We start from the raw sequence: 22966 nt of genomic DNA, 5'->3' as shown, positions 1-22966 counted from the left end.
ATAAAATATGTAGGCATGTGTCCCCATGTCAGCACATAAAAAAATGATAAAATATGATATATTTAAAAGCCAAGTATCACTTGTATGCCTATATGCATGCATTCTAGAGGCAAGTTAGCCTAGAGTCCCATACAGAAACTGCCCCTGCAAGCCTGACACCTTTTTATTTATTTATTAGGATATTTCTAGCATGCGTGATTGCTTTCTACTCGCAGTGCAACGCGTTGTGAGCTTGTAGATCGGCTCTTGCGGACTTGCGTTGCATGTTAAAAAACAAACTCACAATTATACAAGAACATATACTTATATATCTGCATTCTGCACTGTACGAATCCAACGTTGTTTAGTGTAGTAATGCCTGCAGTAGGCCTATTTAAATTGTTTTGTTACAGAGCTTCTTTGAGTCAGTCTGACTGTCGGTGTGTGTGTGTGTGTGTGTGTGTGTGTGTGTGGGGGTCAGACAGCAGCATGCTGCCGCTGAGTCCAATCTGTGAATATGGTTCACAGACATGCCGGTCTGACAGACGGACAGCAGTCACGAGGGTTAATTAGCCCTATAAAAAATAGAAGTCCACATTATGGCATCAGCGCGTGCAATTCGGCCAGTCATAGTTTTAAGCCAGCTCACCTTAATTAATTATAATATGGGCAACTGTAGCTGTGTAGGCTGTAGGCTACTACATTGATCTCATCATGAGATCAATCAAGTTTGGTGCCAAATGTCGAATAATTTTAATATGACGACATCAGGAGATGAACCTGCACTTATATTTGACAAAGAGGATATAAGCTACCAGCCGTATATGGTTGAAAATGTAAATAGCTATATGCCTACGTGTCCATGATCAGAACAAATCCATTCTCCACATGGCATTCAGACAGATGACAGTGAGATGATATTAATCTAAAAGACGGACTTCCCCGCATGAATCAATGCAGCTCTGATAAAAACAATCGGATATCTATTTTACCTCTGCACTGTCTGCAGGCGAGTGTGCAATTAGTATAACCCTGCATTGCATGGCAATTCATCAGTAAGGGCTTTTATCATTGCCGAGTTGTAATATAGCATTTGGTCGTGTGGTGAACAGTACAAATTAACTTCTTTCTCATTATGTGAAAGTAACTGTAACATCAGTTAACTTAACGTTCTGACATTTAACAAGGAGTGAAGCAATGCGTGCCAAGTTGGCAAGTTTCGTTTATAATTATATACATATAACTTGCGCTGTTTGCGTGAAGATCTGTCCGTGCAGAGACCCGCCTGTCAAAATTAACTGCTCTACAAGCTCATCGCTGTTCACTGTTGTATAACTTGATCTGTGCAGGCTATGATGCATATTTTGATATTTCCTGTTGCCTTATATGGTGTGGAATGGGCGTGGATGTCCCATCAAACCAGGCGACACCAGGCGAATCGCTTGGGAAAAATGCGGAAAGGGTACACTCTACGATATCATTACTCATGTAATTTACACTGTGGCGTATTTCTCCTTTGTGAATGAGGACCTATGTCCTTTTTTGGGAAACACTGTCAAACACAACAACATAGAAATACACAACCTAGACTAGAGCATGCACAGCCATACCTGTCCTCATTACGCACGTAAGGCCTCCTGCATGAATACTGTTTCCCTAAAGCCTCTTTAGCCTACACACACCTGTCGGCAGTATTAAAAGCATTCGCAGTGGTGACTTTCTTCTTCTCATTTAAAAATTAAGGCCTACTTCAGCATCAAAGAAATTCAATTGAATTAAAAATAATGAAGAGTGAAGAAAGCCTACTGTCAGCTGTCCAGCAGTCCAAATATTATTTAATTAAATTTCAGAATGGTAGACCTGAGGCCTGAGGTCTACCATACCAGGCCTTAGGCCTGAGGTCTACAATTGCGTGGCACATCTATGCACGGAATGTCTATGTTCCCAGGCTTCATGTGCGGCCTAGAGGGCAACTGAGCATGTGCAACACCATACCTCTTACACCATGGTGTAATCTATCTATCTATTTAATGAACCAAGTCTCTGTATACGTACGTACGTACGTCTGTAATCCACGTAACTCGAGAACCGTTCGCCACACCACCACAGGGAGTGTAGTGGCCGGTGTCGAGTCTGTCGGACCCACGGTTGTCCAGAACCACCCCAAAAAGGCCTCTGTCCGGGTCTGGACAGGGCCCCCTGCCCATATATGGAGCTGGCCTGTTCTGACATCATTCTGACGTCTGCATAGACTCCATATGTGGGCATGCCTGACAAAGAACTCCATATATGGGCATAAAAGGGACACAGACATAATATCTGGGTGGGTCATGCATTTACAACTTGCATCGTTTTAAGTTAGCCAGTGCCCAACGGCCACCGCTGTAGAGGCTCCAACGCATAATATCTGGGTGGGTCATGCATTTACAACTTGCATCGTTTTAAGTTAGCCAGTGCCCAACGGGCACCGCTGTAGAGGCCCTAATGGTCTATAGTGGTCTACTTTAAAATGGGGAAGCCTCATTTATGTCTGTTTGTCCAATGTTGTTCTAGTAACTATAAAGGTACAATATTTGGAAATAGGAAATACTCTAAAGTCCAATTACCTCACAATTGTACTTAAATAGCCTACAGTACTTAAGTAAATGTACTTACTACTTTACACCACTGCCATTAAGTGATCAGATGGGGTTGGGCTGCGGACGCAGTGGGCTCTGATGCAGACAATGTTGAGTCACTGGAGTGCATGCTGCAGACGACCAACGTCTCCTCCCAGACACAGCAGAGTCCTTTCACCTGACAGTCAGGAGTTATTTCACCATGGATGCCTTTAATGCTTTAATGGTCGGCCGCTGACAGAGACATATAATCGATGACAGCTGTATACTTTAAGTGTGTGACAATAAGTATATTGTGGTGTGTGTGTGTGTGTGTGTGTGTGTGTGTGTGTGTGTGTGTGTGTGTGTGTGTGTGTGTGTGTGTGTGTGTGTGTGTGTGTGTGTGTGTGTGTGTGTGTGTGTGTGTGTGTGTGTGTGTGTGGTAGTAAATCCCATTTACTTTGATGTAAATGGGATTATTATAGATAAATGGAGGGATGTCATCACTTGTCATGAGAGAGAGGATGGAAGCGGAGATCATTTCCTGCCAAAAAGGCCTCTGCCCGGGCTCTGGACCGGGCCCCTGCCCATGGGTCCATATATGGAGCTGGCCTGTTCTGGCCTCACAATGTGGGCATGCCTGCACAGAACTCCACAAGCTGGCCTGTGCTGACATCCCAACACTCCATATTTGGGCATGGCTGACACTGCAGAACTCCATATATAGGAATAAAGGGACACAGAGAGACACATACAGATAATCCGACATCATTCTGACGTTGGGCATAAAAGAGACACAGACATAATATCTGGGTGGGGCATGCATTTCCAACTTGCATCATTCCAAGTAGGCCAGTGCCCAACGGGCACCGCCGTAGAGGCCCCACGGGCACCTCTCTAGTATATTTAAAGCTCGGATCCTCATGGTCCTTCCGGGTCTATGCGTTTCAGATGCCCCGGCCGAGACCTGCGGCAATTTGGAATGGAACCGACCTGTGACCGAGAGACAAGTCAATATTTTGTCTATGTATTCGTGGACGTGTCTGCTTTATGGAGCCTCGGGCCATCGCCCATGCAGCCTTTCCACAGTTTCAGTATAGCCGACCAGGACGTTTTTGGGCAACCAAAACAAAACACCAAAATACAGAGAGGACGATGTGTTTATGCAGATAAACACCACCACACTACTCCAGTGGCTGATAACTGCTGGTAAAGAGGGAACACTCAAAGTTACATACTATGCCGTTAAACATTTTGAACATTTTGAAAAAACAAAACAAACAATTTCCGTGTAAAGATGTCCATAATAGGGATGTCAGGGTTATATATATATATATATATATATATATATATATATATATACAGTATTTTAGGAGCAGATTCCAGGCCAGTCTGTGAGCTCGTAGAGATGAGAGATAATACAGATGCTGGGGAAGAATTCCTGATGCACCATGTGAGGTGGAACTCTTCCATTACAGCTTTGATGCTGCGTGGTGGGGGGGCGAGGGGAGAGAGCACCGTCTGGAAGGAGATAGATGGACCTATCGATAACATGGACACATCATGATACACCCACACACACACACAAGCATGAACACGCACGCACGTCGCACATGCTTGCTTGCTTGTGGTTGTCCATCGTGTCCGATGATGACCATCTTCTCCTATTTGTGAGTCTTCTGGTGGCTCCACAGTCACGGTTGCAGACCGGGCATATAAAAGCGGTACTGGGGGGAACAGGGGTGGCTTTGCGGGCATGCCTCTTTGCACGCTTTGCTGCACAGTGTTGTGTGCGCTGGCTTTCCATATATTGCACTCCCTGTGCGGAGCGAGAACGCCAGAGGTCGCAACAGGAAGCAAGTTCCTCCAGTGAAGAGGGGTTGATCTGGCCTCTCTTCAGTGTGGTCTTTGAACCGCTTCTTCTGCCCACCGGCACTGCGTTGATCAAGGTGTAGCTGGCCGTAGAGGACTTTGCGTGGGAGTCTATGGCTGGGAATATACGGATGACATGACCCAGCCACCTAAGTTGAAGTTGGTTCAGGATAGACTCCATGCTGCAGCTGCCTGCCCGTTCCAACACCTCAGTGTGTGGCACTTTGTCCTTCCAGGTGATGCTGAGAATCTTATGGAGACATCTCACATGGAAGGCCTCCAGGCTTCTGAGATGGTGGCTGTAGTGTAGATGGTCCATGCCTCACATCCATATACAGTAGTGTGGGGATGCATACTGCTTTGTAAGCACTTTGGTGTCTCTGTTCAGAAACACCCTTGCCGACCAAATGGTGTTGAGGCTTGTTTAAGGCGGCTTTGGATCTCGTCATCCATCGTGCAGTTGTCAGCCAGTATGCTTCCTTGCTAAATACATTTACCCGTGACCCCCAAAAATTGGTCCACGACCCAAACATGGGTCCGGACCCATTGTTTGAGAAACACTGCTGAATCCAAAGGTGTGGACTTGACTTGGACTTCAGCGCCAATGCCTTGACTTGAGAAAATGCCCTCTGTTCACTTGAGAGACTTCAAGTCTTTTCAAGTCACTACAGATACAGTAACTTAACAACAAGCTTAGGAGGACTTGTTCTGGACTTGAAACAAAAAGGTTACGACTTGCAGTAATCCTGGTCTCTAAACTGCCTCCCCCTGGCCAGCCGGGGCGCCTGATGGAGGGGAAAGGAACTGGTTGGAATAACGTGTTCCTTCCACGCGCTACGTCCAACCAGGGAAACTCCCCCCTGTCAGGTGTAAAAGGAGCAACTTGGACACTCAGGCATGTAGGAAGCATGAGTTCAAGTTGCTCTCCCCTGTCTCCCATATATGGGGAGGTTGGCGGAGGGTGTAATGACACAGGGGTGAAAAATGGGTTACAAAATGGTGGGATAAAAATTATATAAAATGAAACAGCCGATCTACAAGCTCTGCTATATTCAAAAGATTTGTAGACATTATTTTGAAAACTTCAAATGGGACATTCTGCACAATGAGTAGGCCTACTTTTTCTTTTGGTACTTCAGTACATTTTGATGCCAATACTTCTATACTTTTACTGAAGTAAATGTTGAATTCCATACCTTTACTTGTAACACAGTATTTCTATCTGGCAGTATTGATACTTTTACTTAAGTTAAAAATAGTACTTTTTCTACCACTGCTTACAGCACAATAAAGGAAGAGCAGCGAGTGACAGACAAACACATGGCTGCCACTGTGGCAACCACCGACAGAGACTGAAATAAACCTGCATGGACACACACACACGCACAGCCACGCACGCACACGAGCATGCACGCACGCACGCACGTGACAGCAGCCAAATTACAAGGTCTGCAAATGAACACCAGATAGATGAGAGAGGAGAGGAGTTAAGAGGATAAATGGAGAAAATGAGAGAAGTCCTGGTATTCTATACTGTTCTTTATTCTGGCAGCCATACTGGAAATAAAATAAAATAAAAATGTTACCACTTTATTAGCAAACACACAAAAAGCAACACTCAAGGAGAATGCCATGAAATCTGTGCAAACCCGTCGAGATCTTCCAGAGGCAATCGCGAGCATTCGACTGTTCAGTAAATAGGCCGACTTCTGATTGAAAACAGCGCAGATATTTCCGCAGCGATCTTTTACGGCCGGTGTTCAAGAGGTCCCCCGTGAATAGCTCTGTGGGATAGTTTACTGAAACATGTACAGTGATGTTGAGAGATGCCAATGCATTATGGGCAATCCCACTCTCACCCGTGCAACGCTATACGATCTAAACAACTATGACTGTTGCCCTCCTTGCCACAGGTGTTTCTAATACTTGTGGTACATACGTATGCTATCCTCTAAATGCTCATGCTGAATGCATTATGTACAAGGGGGGGGGGTGGGGGGTGGAAAGTATTTTGGTTTGACTAAATCACAATTTTTACAGTGTGTCTGTCTGTCTGTCTGTCTAGAGATAATCTTTATATGCACACTGCCTGCCATTATAGACCACAGAGAAGTACCTCCACACATTCTCATTCGCAAGTCAGCTGGTGAAAGCTTGGGACAGATTTGACCATAATGTGTACAGTGTACAGTGCTTTAGTTTAGGGCACAAGGAGGCATTGGTCTTTTTGCAGATTATGAAAGTACAGAATGTAAGCTTTCCAAAATGAAAGGCCATGCATGCTTCACATGCCTTTCTCTCCTTGGTCTTTTAAGGTGCGTCACTTTTGCACTCGCAGTATGCAGCTAGGGCACATGGGATGCATCTCTTCGCGGTACGGTCTCCCAAACCTTACAATCTATTTACATCCCTCGACCAAAAACCCACAACTGCTTATATCTCCATCTGCAACCAGATCTGTTGTATGGACTCTCAGGAAACAAACAACTGACTTCCCTTGCAGGCTCCCAGTGACCAAGGGGGTGGGAGTGGGGGTATATCGAAATAATTCAAGAGGCTGAGTGACACAGAGGGAGAGAGAGAACCTATTGACACTGGTACGAGTTCCAGACAGTTGGTTTAGCATGCTGTAAATAAGCACAGTGTCTGTCAACACAGTGGCACTGTGGTTGGGCTGGTACTGTTTTAAAAGACATCTGCAACGTGCCACGAGCAATCCATCCTGCACGGTCAAGGGAGAGAGAGAAAGGGATGTGAGAGATGGAGAGGAGGTGGAAGGGGGGAGAGGGGTGAAGTAGAGTGGAGAGCAGAGGAGAGAGAATGAAACAGGCGGCGAGCAACAGACAGACGCAGGCAAAGACAGACAGACAGACACACATCCAGACATGAACAATGTGGACAGAAGAGATGCATTATTTAGAAACAAAGGAACAAGAACCACATCACAGCCACATCACAGAACTGCACCTTTTTCCACTTCCACCAAACCGACGGGTTGCGTACTGTGGTGTGGCACCGGGCAGTGGAAACAAATAGGTGGGACAGGTCAGAATGTTCTGGTAGTAGGCTGTTGTCAAACACAGTAAAGTCAGGGACCTTCACCACCAGCAGCGGTCATGCAGCCATGCAGGGACCTCCACCACTAACACTTATAAGGCCTGCGTTTCCTCACTAACACTGGCTTCACCACGGTGAGGATGACTGTGCAATTACCCTCGAAAAGTACAGTTGCTTTCACTGTGACCTCAAATGACTAACACAGTAGCACAGGACAGTGGTACTTATACACACACTAAATGGGCCCTGTGATGCAGTGCAATTGTTCACTCGATGATTTTATTGCGGTGACACGCGTGCAGCGCAGTTATGTTGTACAAGTGAAGTCATTAACCTCCAAAACTAGAAAAGTTGGAGTTGACGGGGCCAGAATGTACCTCCCTCCCGATGCTATGATTGCTGGTGGCGGCGGCTATTACTACTACTACTATTGATCAGTACTATTTGCTTCTATCAGATAGATATTTTAATTTTTATTATTATTATTATTATTATTGTTATTACTTGCACAAGCAGAGCGCGCAAGTAATAATTTCGCTTGGTCTCTTCAAAGTGACAGCCGTCTTTTTCAACCGTTTTTATGCAAATCTGTGCCTGGTTTGCTGGGACCAGATTACACAGATGACCATTGCTCTTACGTCATCACTGAGAGCTAGTCATACATATACACACACCATGTACTCTGGTCCCAGCTCTCAACGATGACGTAATGTGTAATCTGGTCCCAGCAAACCAGGCACAGATTTGCCTACACATAAAAACGGTTGAAAAAGACGGCTGTCACTTTTTGGCACCAAGTAACCACAGTATACTGCTAATCAAATTACAACTACATACTCTATAGTTGTAATTTGAAATTTGTAATTTGTAAATCTGTGCCTGGTCTGCTGGGACAGATTACACAGATGACCATTTCTCTTACGTCATCACTGAGAGCTAGTCATACATATACACACCATGTACTCTGGTCCCAGCTCTCAACGATGACGTAATGTGTAATCTGGTCCCAGCAAACCAGGCACAGATTTGCATACACATAAAAACGGTTGAAAAAGACGGCTGTCACTTTTTGGCACCAAGTAACCACAGTATACTGCTAATCAAATTACAACTACATACTCTATATAGTATAATGTATATGTATACGTATGTCTAGTCATTAGTCATTGCTGGGACGGTGCATACGCATCGAAAAGGCTGGGAAGGTGCATAGGGCGCAAAGTAACCACAGTATACCGCTAATCAACTTACAAATGACATATACATAGAGGCAGAAACTGAGATTTGACAGTGTAGCGGTTTGTAGCGGTCGAAAGTACTTGCGCGCTCTGCTTGCGCACTAGTAGGCCATTTATGGCCTACTAGTGTGCAACAAGCAAGTATGCACTCGGCAGAGTGCAGTTCTAGTTACTATTTTTTAAGTTAGTTTTTCGTGTTATACTTTACTTGTATTCTTTCTGTCTATATATACTTGTTTGTTGTCTATGGACGGGGGCGGGGTGGTGCTAAAACTGTTTTGACTGAACTGCCTGTCTGATTAACTCTGCAAAAAGGAATAAAACTAAGTGAAATTAACTCCAAAACTAGAAACCCATGCTCCTCGGGGACCACAGGTCTTGGTGACCATACCCTGGGCCTGGGCTCAGTGGGCTGTGTCAGTCGTAAGAAGTGGAGGTGCACTTGGATGCACCTTAATGTGTGATAGCAATTTGGGTATGATTGGTTGTTACGTTCATGATATATGACAATGACATGACTCACGAAACCTCACGTATTTGTGGGACCCCTATGGGTAGAAATCACTTTTTAATGGCTCTGTGTGGAATGGAGGAGAGGATAGCAGAGGAGAGGAGAAGAAATTCTTAAAAATGGTTTATATTCCTTCACATATCAGTCACAAACTACAATAGACGCATTGCCTTTTTTCAGAGCATGTCATCTACAAACGTGACTCCCTCGTCATTCACAGAAGAAAGCACACCTTGCCAAGGTGTGCCAAAGCACACCTTGCCAACTTTGCTTGTCCAAAAGGGAAATTCTACCTTTTTTCTTCTTCTTTTTCCCATACATAAAACCAAATATAAACATCTGTTTGGTAAAAAAAGAAAAAAAAAGAAAAAACCTGGTCACACCTCTGCGCTCCATCCATTTTTTTCTTTTCTACTTAAATAAATTGCCAACTTTGCTTGTCCAAAAAGGAAATTCTACCATTTTTTCTTCTTCTTTTTCCCATACATAAAACCAAATATAAACATCTGTTTAGTAAAAAACCTCTCCAACGGACATCAAAAAGAACTAAGTGTCCTGAGTAAAGATGCCAATCTTGAACAATCGTACAAAACAGTGAAATATGGTCTCTCTTTCTGTGCAAAACGGACAGCCATCTGAAACCTCAGGATTTAAAACCAAAAGAAAAGCATTCACTTCTACAATACCATGTAAAACACGCCATTGTAGTGTTTTTGGTTAATGGTGGTTTGTACAAACACGCTCCATACATATTTTACATCAGAATTAACTTTAAAATGCTCTTTCCATGGCGTGTCTGTTCTGATTTTATCCGGACAGTTTTAGTCACAAGACACACTCATGTTCCCTGGAGGATGAAGCCTAGTGATTTTGATACATAATTCTCTAGTTCTACACCCTCAGGTCAAGATTTCCACTTGCACATAACACGTTAGTGATTATGTGCTTGCAGTGTGGGCCTGGGTCGCTGGTATGGATCCTTTCAAAATGAGTTTTGACACAACTCCAGCATTGGGCGGTTTCACAGTCATGGACCATGACCGATAGTGCCTTCCGGCTCTCCATTGTGGCCCTAATGCTTTTGCCTGTAAATACAGTCCATAAAAAAGTAGCCCACAAAACTTCACAAAAACATAATGTTGTAGCGTCACAGGGTGTTGCATTGGACAAGGATGGACTTACCCAGCATACCTCGGGCTGCACACTAACAGTTATTGTTCCATTGTTGTGTTATATGGGGAATGTGCTGTGGGAATTGATGTGTTATGTTGTGTCATTCATTTGACCATTTTGTTTCGGGGGGAAAGCTGTGGGATATTGGGGGTGGTGGCTGTGGGAGCGCCCCCTCCCTTTTATATCCTGCACGTTCAAAGTCCGGCACGATATTTGATATGGCCTGTGGCTTCCTTCCTAAAAGGGTCATTTAAGGCCCACCTGTAATCATGTGCTATATTACATTGATACATTACTGAGGGTTTTGAAACGATTCTGGGTTAGGATAGGCCGTTTCTCAGTAGAATTTGTAAGTATTCCTTAAACTGCTTGTTTGTGTTGTTTCGTTCATGTGAATTCAAGGCAATTTTTTTGTTGATTGATACATTTTCACACCTTGTTACAATTGACTATACTGCCATTTGAACAAAAGACAATGTATTGGACCCTAAATATAATAGCAATTCCGTGTGTGCATGTGAAAAAAGGCTGGAAAAGTCTGATTTTTAGTTTTTCGTCACAGCACAGATGAGAGGCTCGAACTGGCAACCTTGCGGTTCCCATCCAGCCACTCTACCCCCCGGCGGCTCACAATGCCAACAAAAGACTATTGATATTGCACTGTAGTTCAATACAATTATTGTAATAGTCCAGGCATTTTTCTGCGTTTTTTTTATTAGGTACTATGTGACAGAGATGATCAAAGTCAACCTGTAATGGAAATAAGCTGTACGCTTTTCTTTGCGTTATCCTATTGATTATGGTGGGTCAGATATGTATATTTTTTAAGGCATATGTTTGAAGTTCAGAAGCTCAGATTTGAGAAATAAATGAGATTTGACTGGATGTGACTACAGTCTAAATGAGGCCTAAATGCAGACATGTATACAAGTCGAAGTCACATGGAATCAGATGTGACTTGAGGAGGTGTTTCAGAGGTGGTTCAAATCTGATTAAAATCTGATTTCAGAAGATCTGTCTCAGTCTGAATGCAACAATCTGATCTAAATCGGATTCCATGTGACTTGTTTGCATATAGACTTATTTAAACAAATCAGATTCCAATCTGGATGTGGCACAGATCTGATTAGATGCCAGTCTGAACACACAGATCTGTGACTGGTGTAGTGTTTCCAGTGATCCAACATGCACACCCTGACTCTGTTTGACCAGAATGGAACAGAGCCTGTGAAGGAAGTAGGTATCAGGGGGCCTTCGGGGCCCAAGTTCTTTCCAAAATGGCGTGTGTATAGAGCCCATTGTGGTGACTTCTTCGGATCAGAAGCAGGGCGTGACGTCAGAGATCCACAGGGGGAAGCCACACAGTCATGAGACAGTGTCTTGTTTTACGTTAGTGGCATGTCTGTGCAACAGGTTGCCAAGAAATCGTAAGACCATCACTTGTTTGGGAGGTTTCAAGTTGGCACTGAAAACAAGAAATGTCTGAGAGGTCAATTATATGCTTTTGTCTGTTGAATTGTTTTAGGGAAGTATTGTAGCCTGTGGCACCTCCTACCCTGCGTTAACTTACAGTCGTCTATTGTGGTGATGATGGCCAAGGCACTTGACATGTAGCTAGGGGGTTCGTTATTTGGGAGCTTGGTTGCACCTGCTGCCAGCCAGGCCTCGTCTATAGTGGAGTCTGGGTTGGCAACCATGTTATTTTTGTGTGTATTTTTTGTTTTGTTTTAACTTGGATTGATTTTGTGGTTGTATTTTGTATTACTTCTATTATTGCACTGATGCCTGTGGGTGGGTGTATGGTAGAAATAATAGGAGATCAGATGACATTTGTTTGCATAGGGATTGTGATCTGAAAGAAGCTGGTTGAACAAGTCATTGGCCCAGAGTAGCATGTATAGGCATGCAATGGCAACACTGTTGATGTATATATAGCACTCATTCTTGAGATGAGGGACAAAAGTGGAAAAAACATGTCCCACACATAAGAGCCTTATTTTATGTAAAAAATAAATTAATTCATAAAAAGAAAAGCACTTGCAAAGTTAAGTGTAATACAGTTGTGTATTATTATGCCCTTAATTTCATTATAATTGTTTTCATATTCCATCTGAATTAGTTAAAAGCAGGCCCTGTACCCAAAAAGGCCTGTATTTAGCCTGTCCCCAGCAAGTGGCCACAATTTCAAACTGCCAAAAAGGTGTCTAATACTGTCACAATCACATAAATATACATACTAAATTAAAGTAGATTGTCAACAACATAGCAAATAATATACACAGTTAATTTTAATTTATATTTTCTATTAAATATCTCATATCAAATGTTCGTCCCACGTCTCCGTCAACTCCGTCAGGTTTTTTTAAAAGTCTTAAATTAATCAGAAAATATTGTCGACAGATTTAGCCTGAAGACTCCTTTTCCATGTCCCATTTATATTTGTTGCAACAGTGGAGTACCTGGTCTGACAAGCATTCAATCGTTTGATATTTTAAACAAACAATGTTGATAACCATGTGGTCACAGCTTTTACATGTCAACTCCGTCAGGACATTATTATGATCTTTGTTAAGAATTCCAAAATAATGTTTATTATTTTAGTTTAGGGTTTAGGTTTAGCTAACAAAATTAAGCAAAAACAAAATGGCTACATTGTACTAAAGAGGGTTAAGATGAAAACAAATGCCATTTTGTCAACTCCGTCAGACGTCAACTCCGTCATATTTTGTGTCTGACGGAGTTGACGTGTATCTGACGGAGTTGACAAAAGTGTTCCTAAAACAATAAAATTATTGTTTTTGAATAATGGGCAGTATTCTAATTTGGCACACAGTTAGAGCATGCCTTGAGGAACATTTTTGGCTATGGGGCCATCACAGATTTGTCTCGTGGTGACCATGGCAGCCATATTACAAAAGAGCCGCCACCTGATGTTATTTTACAATAACTCAAGTTCTACACCACCTAGGATCTTGATTCTGGTGACTAAGACCTCATTTTCAAGGATGAGGGATACAGTGGTACAATTTAGACTTTCCCTGTGACCATGGCAGCCATTTTTCAAAATGGCCGCCACCTGCTGTTATTTTACAATAACTCAAGTTCTACACCACCTAGGATCTTGATTCTGGTGACTAATCATACATTTTCAAGGATGTGGGGTACATTGGTAATATTTAGATTTGTCCTGTGACCATAGCAGCCATTCTTTTTTCAAAATGGCCGCCACCTGCTGTTATTTTACAATAACTCAAGTTTTAGACCACCTAGGATCTTGATTTTGGCGACTAATCATACATTTTAAAAGATGAGAAATACAGTGGTACTATTTAGATTTGTCCTGTGACCATGGCAGCCATTGTTTTTCAAAATGACCACCAACCTGCTGTTATTTTACCAATAACGCAAGTTTTAGACCACCAAGGATCTTGATTCTGGCGACTAATCATTACATTTTCAAGGATGAACTTTCTCTGGGAGAGGTAAGGGCTTATTTCAGGTGCAGGTTGAGTTTCTACTGACAGGACATTAAAAGGAGGTGGGCTTTCTGGCCTTTGACTTGCCCCTTTCAGGTACAGATGCACAGTTTGACTTCACTGGCCACTGCAGGGAACTGTGGGGGAGAAACTTTGGTCTCTTGACACCCCGATTAGGTTCAGGGTTTTTTTTGGTGGAGACTTGCCTTTCATGACATCTTTGCTGCAGCAGTTGATCTCCTTACTGCCAGTGGTGGCACACTCTGGGTCTCTGGGGCATTGTATCTTGGTGGCCTCCTGCCAGTGTTTCTCCATCCTTCTCCTGAGCTCTGTGTTCTGGGGCTCTGTTATAGTCAACTTACATTGTCTTGGCTGGAGATTGCTTTCCTGCAGGGTCCAGCCCAGTCTTGTGCAGATGGCTGCTGGCCCACCTGGAGGCCCCAACCTCACTTGTTCGGTTGGTGTGATTAGGTGGGGTGGTCTTCCCCAATCAGGATGAGGGGTTTGACCCTTTCAAACGGCAGTCTGGCCAAGTGTCTGTATTTAGTTGTGAGTTTAGATACAGGATACGATTGCTCACCCAGCCCCAGGTGACATGAGGTGAAGGCTCCTTTGATTTGGTAACATTGCTTTGGTTGACATGCTGGGGACACAGAGAAAGACACTGATGCCTTCAGTGTCTGCACATCCTGCCTGATGGTCCTGAAGCCAAATCTTCTGTCTTCAGTCTTTCGCTCACTGTTCACTGCTCACTGTTCACCTCACCGAATTTAGCCCAAGGAGCTTGACCCCTAGTTTGGCCATAGACCCCCTAGTTTGGCCATAGCCACTTGCCCAAATGTGCCGACATGTGCTGACCTCATCACATCTGTGATGATGGCTATGGCCGTTTTTAGCCAACGTAGTGTTTTTTGTGCAAAACTAATGCTTGGAATGGATCCAGAATCATGAAAAGCCCCTAGTTTGACATGCCACATGCTACTTAAAGCATAATGAAATTTAGAACATTTAGCCTTATATTGGTTGATGATGGTACCCAACTTTCAGCAGCTGTCAAACATGCCCCTAGGGTGGTCGAATAGAAACCAATGTGGGATATGTTAGTAGACACCTTTACAAACATTGGTGAAGAAAATTCTTGGTAAGAAATGTATTCACAGATTTTATATTATTCTGATAATATTCCCTGAGTAAATTGGTAAAATAATAGCAGGTCGACCATTTTTGAAAATGTCTACCATCCATGGTCACAGGATAAATCTAAATAGTACAACTGTATTCCTCACCCTTGAAAATGTATGATTAGTCACCAGAATCAAGATCCTAGGTGGTGTAGAACTTGAGTTATTGGGAAATAACAGAAAGTTGGCGGCCATTTTGAAAAATGTCTACCATGGTCACAGGACAAATCTAAATAGTACCAATGTATCCCACATCCTTGAAAATGTATGATTAGTCACCAGAATCAAGATCCTAGGTGGTGTAGAACTTGAGTTATTGGGAAATAACAGAAAGTTGGCGGCCATTTTGAAAAATGGCTGCCATGTTCACAGGGCAAATCTAAATAGTACCACTGTATTCCTCATCCTTGAAAATGTGGGATTAGTCACCAGAATCAAGATCCTAGGTGGTCTAGAACCTAAATCAGTTAAACTTGTCAACTCCGTCAGATGTTCGTCAACTCCGTCAGACGTTCGTCCCGTGATGTTTTTGTTAATTTCCAAAGAAATAGAAAATTCGCTGTCAAATCTTTTGTGCTTATGTATTGAAACACCAACTGAAATGATACGTAATGATGTTTTTCTTTTTTTTTTACATGGTTTTCATGTTATAATATTGAAAATAAAGGTTGAAATGACGGTTTTGAGAAATTGGATATTTCATAATAGTGTGATATTGGAACAAAATAATATTAAAAGATTTGTATTACTTAACTTGATTACTGAAAGCCATTATAAGATAACTGAGGACTTTATATTATTGTTGAAATGATAAAATTCAATTAAAAGGGATTTTAGTGTGTCTGACGGAGTTGACATGAATCAGGTATTAAGTGCATAAATGTCCCATTTTAGAAAGAAATGTTATGCGAAAAACCTGTTCCTTCTCAAGATTGGTAGTTGAGACCTGTGTCTACAAATACATCTATTTGATTTGAATGCATCTTAAAAAAAAAAAAAATCCAGTTTGAAAAAAGTTTTGTCCCTTATCTCAAGAATGGGTGATAGATGTGTTATTTATAACAAGCACTTCACTTTATACAGAGATATTGCCAATACTGAGGAATTGAGTCTAGTCGCTGGCCTTAAAGGACCACTTCACCTATTTTCTTTTTTCCAAACCCAATGTTATTCTCAATAGAGAAAATACTTCCGGGAAACAGGGGATGAGAGAGTCTATCAGGACGTACAGTATGTGCTCTGTAGCCGATCTACAAGCTCCACAAGCTTCTGCCATAGGACATGATGGACATCGGCCATTTGTGTTCGGTTTTGGACATTTCTCCTCTGTTTAGGTGTTTTTGTAATGTTTACTGTTTACTGCATTCAGTGTTTAGTTAGTTCTTGTAGTGCTGTTGTATCAGATTTTTTGTATATGCTTCCTGGCTACCCTAGTTTGCTATTACCTGTCTTGTCTCTCCACCCTGATTATTTGTTAACCCTAGTCCCCTGTGTCTTGTTTGCCCCTAGCCTATATCCCTGTGTTGATTGTCAGTCGACAGAAAGCAGAGCTTGAGAACTTGATGCTACTGTAGACAGGAGGGTGGAGTGTGTGGAGAACAGCGATTCAGGGCAGCTGTCATTAGTCTGATGGCATATTATTCCAACGGTGCGTTGGTCTGACTCGCCACATTATTACTAACCCTGTCCCTTACCCTAACCCTGTCCCTTACCCTAACCATGTCCCTTACCCTAACCGCACATGAAGCCAAGTAGTCAGAGTAATGGGATGTCAGGGTTATGGGCAGTCCCAGATTCAGGAGTCCTCTGAGTTGGTTTTGGCAAGACAACCCTCTCACATCGCATCGATATCGAGTTGTGTTTGGCCATTCAGAACTGCTCTGTTTATGGTCTGTACAAAGTTTTAGTGAACCTTCATTATTAAAACTCAATCTTCATTTGATCTGTTCGACCTCAGTCATCTTGCCTTTGGCCAACTGCTCACTCACCTTGACACTGACAGCAGTGGATGGGGTTTCTGTTGCTGGCTGACTCACTCTCTATCTTTGTGTATGCAAATGCTGAGTATGTGTACTGTTTTTGAGCAAGAGTATGATTGCACTTATGTGCATATACGCTGTATTCACATTCACTGTGTGTGGAATTTACTCTGTATGTCATATTACAGCTCCAAACATTAATAGTAGCTAGTCAAGCGAGTGTCATGCCATTCGCAAGAAATTAATGTGTTCTGTAGACAGTAAAAATATATGTTCATATTGGGATGTGATGACCTGTCTCTCACTCTCTCTATGGTATACCTGATTTCTAGTACTAATCCCTATAGCGTTACCTCTAGTCTAGTCCATGGGTTCCAAAACTTTTCAGCCCCCGAGCCCAAAATAATTCTGCCATTGACTCGCGAACCCAACCTAACCCTGGAGGATGCACGTTTGGTTCACATGGTTCTATAATTTTTACATTGTATTTCACTCATTATGTTGAATTCTATTCAGGTGTGTACCCCACTGTGAGTGTCCCGCGAGTCGAGACTCCATGAAGGGTCCTGACCCCAACTTTGGGAACCCCTGCTCTAGTCTAGCACACACAGACACACAGTCTAGCACATGCACACACACACACACACACACACACACACACACACACACACACACACACACACACACACACACCCACACACACACTAAATAACAGTGTTGTAAACATCTCCATGGTTAAAGACACACTTTATAGTTTATTTCAGAACAAATGGTCACAGGACATATTGTACAAATCAAAGCTGAGAACATTTGTTACGATAAAAAGCTGTTAAGCTAGTGAAAAGTATGTTTGTGCCCCATTATCCAAAAGACAAAGATCCCTATATGCCCAACTTCGTTCTGGGATCTTGCGCTTGCACCTTGAAACTGGGAGGTATAGAGGAGTTACAGAAGAAGAACATATTTGTACCTATTGTGATATAAATGATATTGAGAATGAGTTCCATTTTCTTTTCTATTGCCCGTTGTATCATGAGCTACGTCAAAAGTTATTTAACAGATGTAAAAATATAGATCTGATGTGGTTAAGTGATGCATTGCAAAGCGACTGAGATGGATTTTCGAACAGAAGATATTTGCATTAGCAGAATATTTAGAGAAAGCTTGGGACATACGGACAAAGAAAACTTATATGTGATGTATTGTTTTTTATTTATTATTATTATTATTATTATTTCTGTTCTGTTTTTGTTTTTACCAAATACTTGGTGTAGCTTCTGTGTGAGACTGAGAAGTGAACGTGATATTGTTTATTTATGTTGTTATCCCATAAGGGCTGGGTCTTAACGACAAGACACGAAAATAAAGATTCATTCATTCACACATACACACAGTCAGAGTGCAAGCGGAAAAATAACTCAGGATTGAACTGTCCATATGTGCAGTAATGTTGTAAGCATTGCATCCACCTTTGTAGCTCCGCCAGATTGGAAGGCTGCATGGGAGGAAGCTGCATTATGTATTTGTGTCTATGCACAGCTGTCCTGTGTATATATACACAGGATGCTAGACAGTCGTATTGTATACATACAGTACGACTGCGGGTGCGCCTCACTTCTGCTGCTGCAGTGGCACTGCCGCTTAGTTACTGACATGTCTGATAACTGCTGCTCAACGCTGTCTCGCTTGAGCGTGAGGCTGTCCACAGGTCACGTGATGTGACAGTGAAGTTGAAGTTAACGTTGAATCTTGGAAAACACCAGATTGTTCAGCATCAAACTTTCTTTGTACAAGCTGCCAAGGAAGACACTCCCCCTCAAATGTTTCAAAACAAACTACTGTTCCTGCTATACCCTATGCAATGTTATTTGCTTTTGAATTATATATTCACTTAAATGCATTAATTATCTGAAGGTTAAAAAGCATTTCTCTCATTTCATTTGAATTTTCAAAATTGCATTTTCATTTTAATATTGTCCACTAATTGGCAGGGCATTTCGTGAAAATTGAAAATCAAATTATCTTTTATTTATAATTCCAATTGTGTCATAGATGCTATTGCATTTTAGATTTTGTCACAAGAAATGCGTTAATGACCTGAAAATGAAAAAGCATTCATCTTATTTAAATTGACTTTTCGTATTTGCCAGGCATTTCATTTGAATTTTGTTAGCTTTATGCTTCCATATATACCAGCCCACTTTACGTTGTTGTATTAACTATTTCACTGTGAGCAGAAGCGTATAGCCATCGCTGGGCAACGCAGCAACTTGCCCACGCAGCCCACCCAATTGAGTCCTTGGCCTGCTGCTGAAAGACAGACGTCCATGCTTAACCATATTTCTATGTGGAGTTTGAATGTTCTCCCCGTGTCCCCTAGGGTAGGTACCCTCACAAAAACATGCAGTAATCCTGGTCTCTAAAACTACCTCCCCCTGGCCAGCCGGGGCGCCTGTAAAGGGGAAAAGGAACTGGTTGGAATAACGTGAGGCTTCCACGCACTAGCCTACGTCCAACCGGGGAACCTGTCAGGTGAAAAGAAGAAGCTTGGACTCCTCATGCATAGAAGGAAGCATGAGGTCAGTCCGCTGTGCTTCTTTGAAAATTATAATTAATAATTTGTAGGCCTATCGGCAATAGCCAGGCCTGCTGGGGTCATACGCGCAATGCGTAGGGCAACACGTCGCCAAGGGCAACACAATGAGCTGCGCAATATTCAATATTTATTCCTGGCTCCGCTGTCCGCCGGGTGAGTCTCCATGCACGGTGCCCCCTCCTGCCTCCCCCTGCTCAGTGCACACTGTATAGGCTATATTTGTAATGAATCTCCCACACATTGATAATACTAATAGTTGCATAATTATTGTAGCCTAGCCTATATTGATTCATGTTTCTTTTTCTTGTAGCTATTCCTCTTGGGCATGTGTTTAATTTTTTCCTTTTTGCCTCACATGTTCAATTGCATTTCATGTTAATTTTCTGTTTATCCTCATTTTCATACTCAACATTCCCATATGTCATCATTACAATCACTCATTCTTGAGATGAGGGACAAAAGTGGAAAAAACATGTCCCACACATAAGAGCCTTATTTTATGTAAAAAATTAATTAATTCATAAAAATAAAAGCACTTGCAAAGTTAAGTGTAATACAGTTGTGTATTATTATGCCCTTAATTTCATTATAATTGTTTTCATATTCCATCTGAATTAGTTAAAAGCAGGCCCTGTACCCAAAAAGGCCTGTATTTAGCCTGTCCCCTGCAGCAAGTGGCCACAATTTCAAACTGCCAAAAAAGTGTCTAATACTGTCACAATCACATAAATATACATACTAAATTAAAGTAGATTGTCAACAACATAGCAAATAATATACACAGTTAATTTTAATTTATATTTTCTATTACATATCTCATATCAAATGTTCGTCCCACGTCTCCGTCAACTCCGTCAGGTTTTTTTAAAAGTCTTAAATTAATCAGAAAATATTGTCGACAGATTTAGCCTGAAGACTCCTTTTCCAAGTCCCATTTATATTTGTTGCAACAGTGGAGTACCTGGTCTGACAAGCATTCAATTGTTTGATATTTTAAACAAACAATGTTGATAACAATGTGGTCACAGCTTTTACATGTCAACTCCGTCTGCACATTTTTATGATCTTTGTTAAGAATTCCAAAATAATGTTTATTATTTTAGTTTAGGGGTTAGGTTTAGCTAACAAAATTAAGCAAAAACAAAATGGCTACATTGTACTAAAGAGGGTTAAGATGAAAACAAATGCCATTTTGTCAACTCCGTCAGACGTCAACTCCGTCAGATTTTGTGTCTGACGGAGTTGACGTGTATCTGACGGAGTTGACAAAAGTGTTCCTAAAACAATAAAATTATTGTTTTTGAATAATGGGCAGTATTCTAATTTGGCACACAGTTAGAGCATGCCTTAAGGAACATTTTTGGCTATGGGGCCATCACAGATTTGTCTCGTGGTGACCATGGCAGCCATATTACAAAAGAGCCGCCACCTGTTGTTATTTTACAATAACTCAAGTTCTACACCACCTAGGATCTTGATTCTGGTGACTAAGACCTCATTTTCAAGGATGAGGGATACAGTGGTACAATTTAGACTTTCCCTGTGACCATGGCAGCCATTTTTCAAAATGGCCGCCACCTGCTGTTATTTTACAATAACTCAAGTTCTACACCACCTAGGATCTTGATTCTGGTGACTAATCATACATTTTCAAGGATGTGGGGTACATTGGTAATATTTAGATCTGTCCTGTGACCATGGCAGCCATTGTTTTTCAAAATGACCACCAACCTGCTGTTATTTTACCAATAACTCAAGTTTTAGACCACCAAGGATCTTGATTCTGGCGACTAATCATTACATTTTCAAGGATGAACTTTCTCTGGGAGAGGTAAGGGCTTATTTCAGGTGCAGGTTGAGTTTCTACTGACAGGACATTAAAAGGAGATGGGCTTTCTGGCCTTTGACTTGCCCCTTTCAGGTACAGATGCACAGTTTGACTTCACTGGCCACTGCAGGGAACTGTGGGGGAGAAACTTTGGTCTCTTGACACCCCGATTAGGTTCAGGGTTTTTTTTGGTGGAGACTTGCCTTTCATGACATCTTTGCTGCAGCAGTTGATCTCCTTACTGCCAGTGGTGGCACACTCTGGGTCTCTTGGTGGCCTCCTGCCAGTGTTTCTCCATCCTTCTCCTGAGCTCTGTGTTCTGGGGCTCGGTTATAGTCAACTTACATTGTCTTGGCTGGAGATTGCTTTCCTGCAGGGTCCAGCCCAGTCTTGTGCAGATGGCTGCTGGCCCACCTGGAGGCCCCAACCTTCGGTTGGTGTGATTAGGTGGGGTGGTCTTCCCCAATCAGGATGAGGGGTTTGACCCTTTCAAACGGCAGTCTGGCCAAGTGTCTGTATTTAGTTGTGAGTTTAGATACAGGATACGATTGCTCACCCAGCCCCAGGTGACATGAGGTGAAGGCTCCTTTGATTTGGTAACATTGCTTTGGTTGACATGCTGGGGACACAGAGAAAGACACTGATGCCTTCAGTGTCTGCACATCCTGCCTGATGGTCCTGAAGCCAAATCTTCTGTCTTCAGTCTTTCGCTCACTGTTCACTGCTCACTGTTCACCTCACCGAATTTAGCCCAAGGAGTTTGACCCCTAGTTTGGCCATAGACCCCCTAGTTTGGCCATAGCCACTTGCCCAAATGTGCCGACATGTGCTGACCTCATCACATCTGTGATGATGGCTATGGCCGTTTTTAGCCAACGTAGTGTTTTTTGTGCAAAACTAATGCTTGGAATGGATCCAGAATCATGAAAAGCCCCTAGTTTGACATGCCACATGCTACTTAAAGCATAATGAAATTTAGAACATTTAGCCTTATATTGGTTGTTGATGGTACCCAACTTTCAGCAGCTGTCAAACATGCCCCTAGGGTGGTCAAATAGAAACCAATGTGGGATATGTTAGTAGACACCTTTACAAACATTGGTGAAGAAAATTCTTGGTAAGAAATGTATTCACAGATTTTATATTCTGATAATATTCCCTGAGTAAATTGGTAAAATAATAGCAGGTCCACCATTTTTGAAAATGTCTACCATCCATGGTCACAGGATAAATCTAAATAGTACAACTGTATTCCTCACCCTTGAAAATGTATGATTAGTCACCAGAATCAAGATCCTAGGTGGTGTAGAACTTGAGTTATTGGGAAATAACAGAAAGTTGGCGGCCATTTTGAAAAATGTCTACCGTGGTCACAGGACAAATCTAAATAGTACCAATGTATCCCACATCCTTGAAAATGTATGATTAGTCACCAGAATCAAGATCCTAGGTGGTGTAGAACTTGAGTTATTGGGAAAT

Source organism: Protomyctophum bolini (genome assembly GCF_963924005.1).
Source record: "Protomyctophum bolini genome assembly, chromosome: 1".
Taxonomy (NCBI): domain Eukaryota; kingdom Metazoa; phylum Chordata; class Actinopteri; order Myctophiformes; family Myctophidae; genus Protomyctophum; species Protomyctophum bolini.
Note: the sequence above shows the minus strand (reverse complement) of the source record.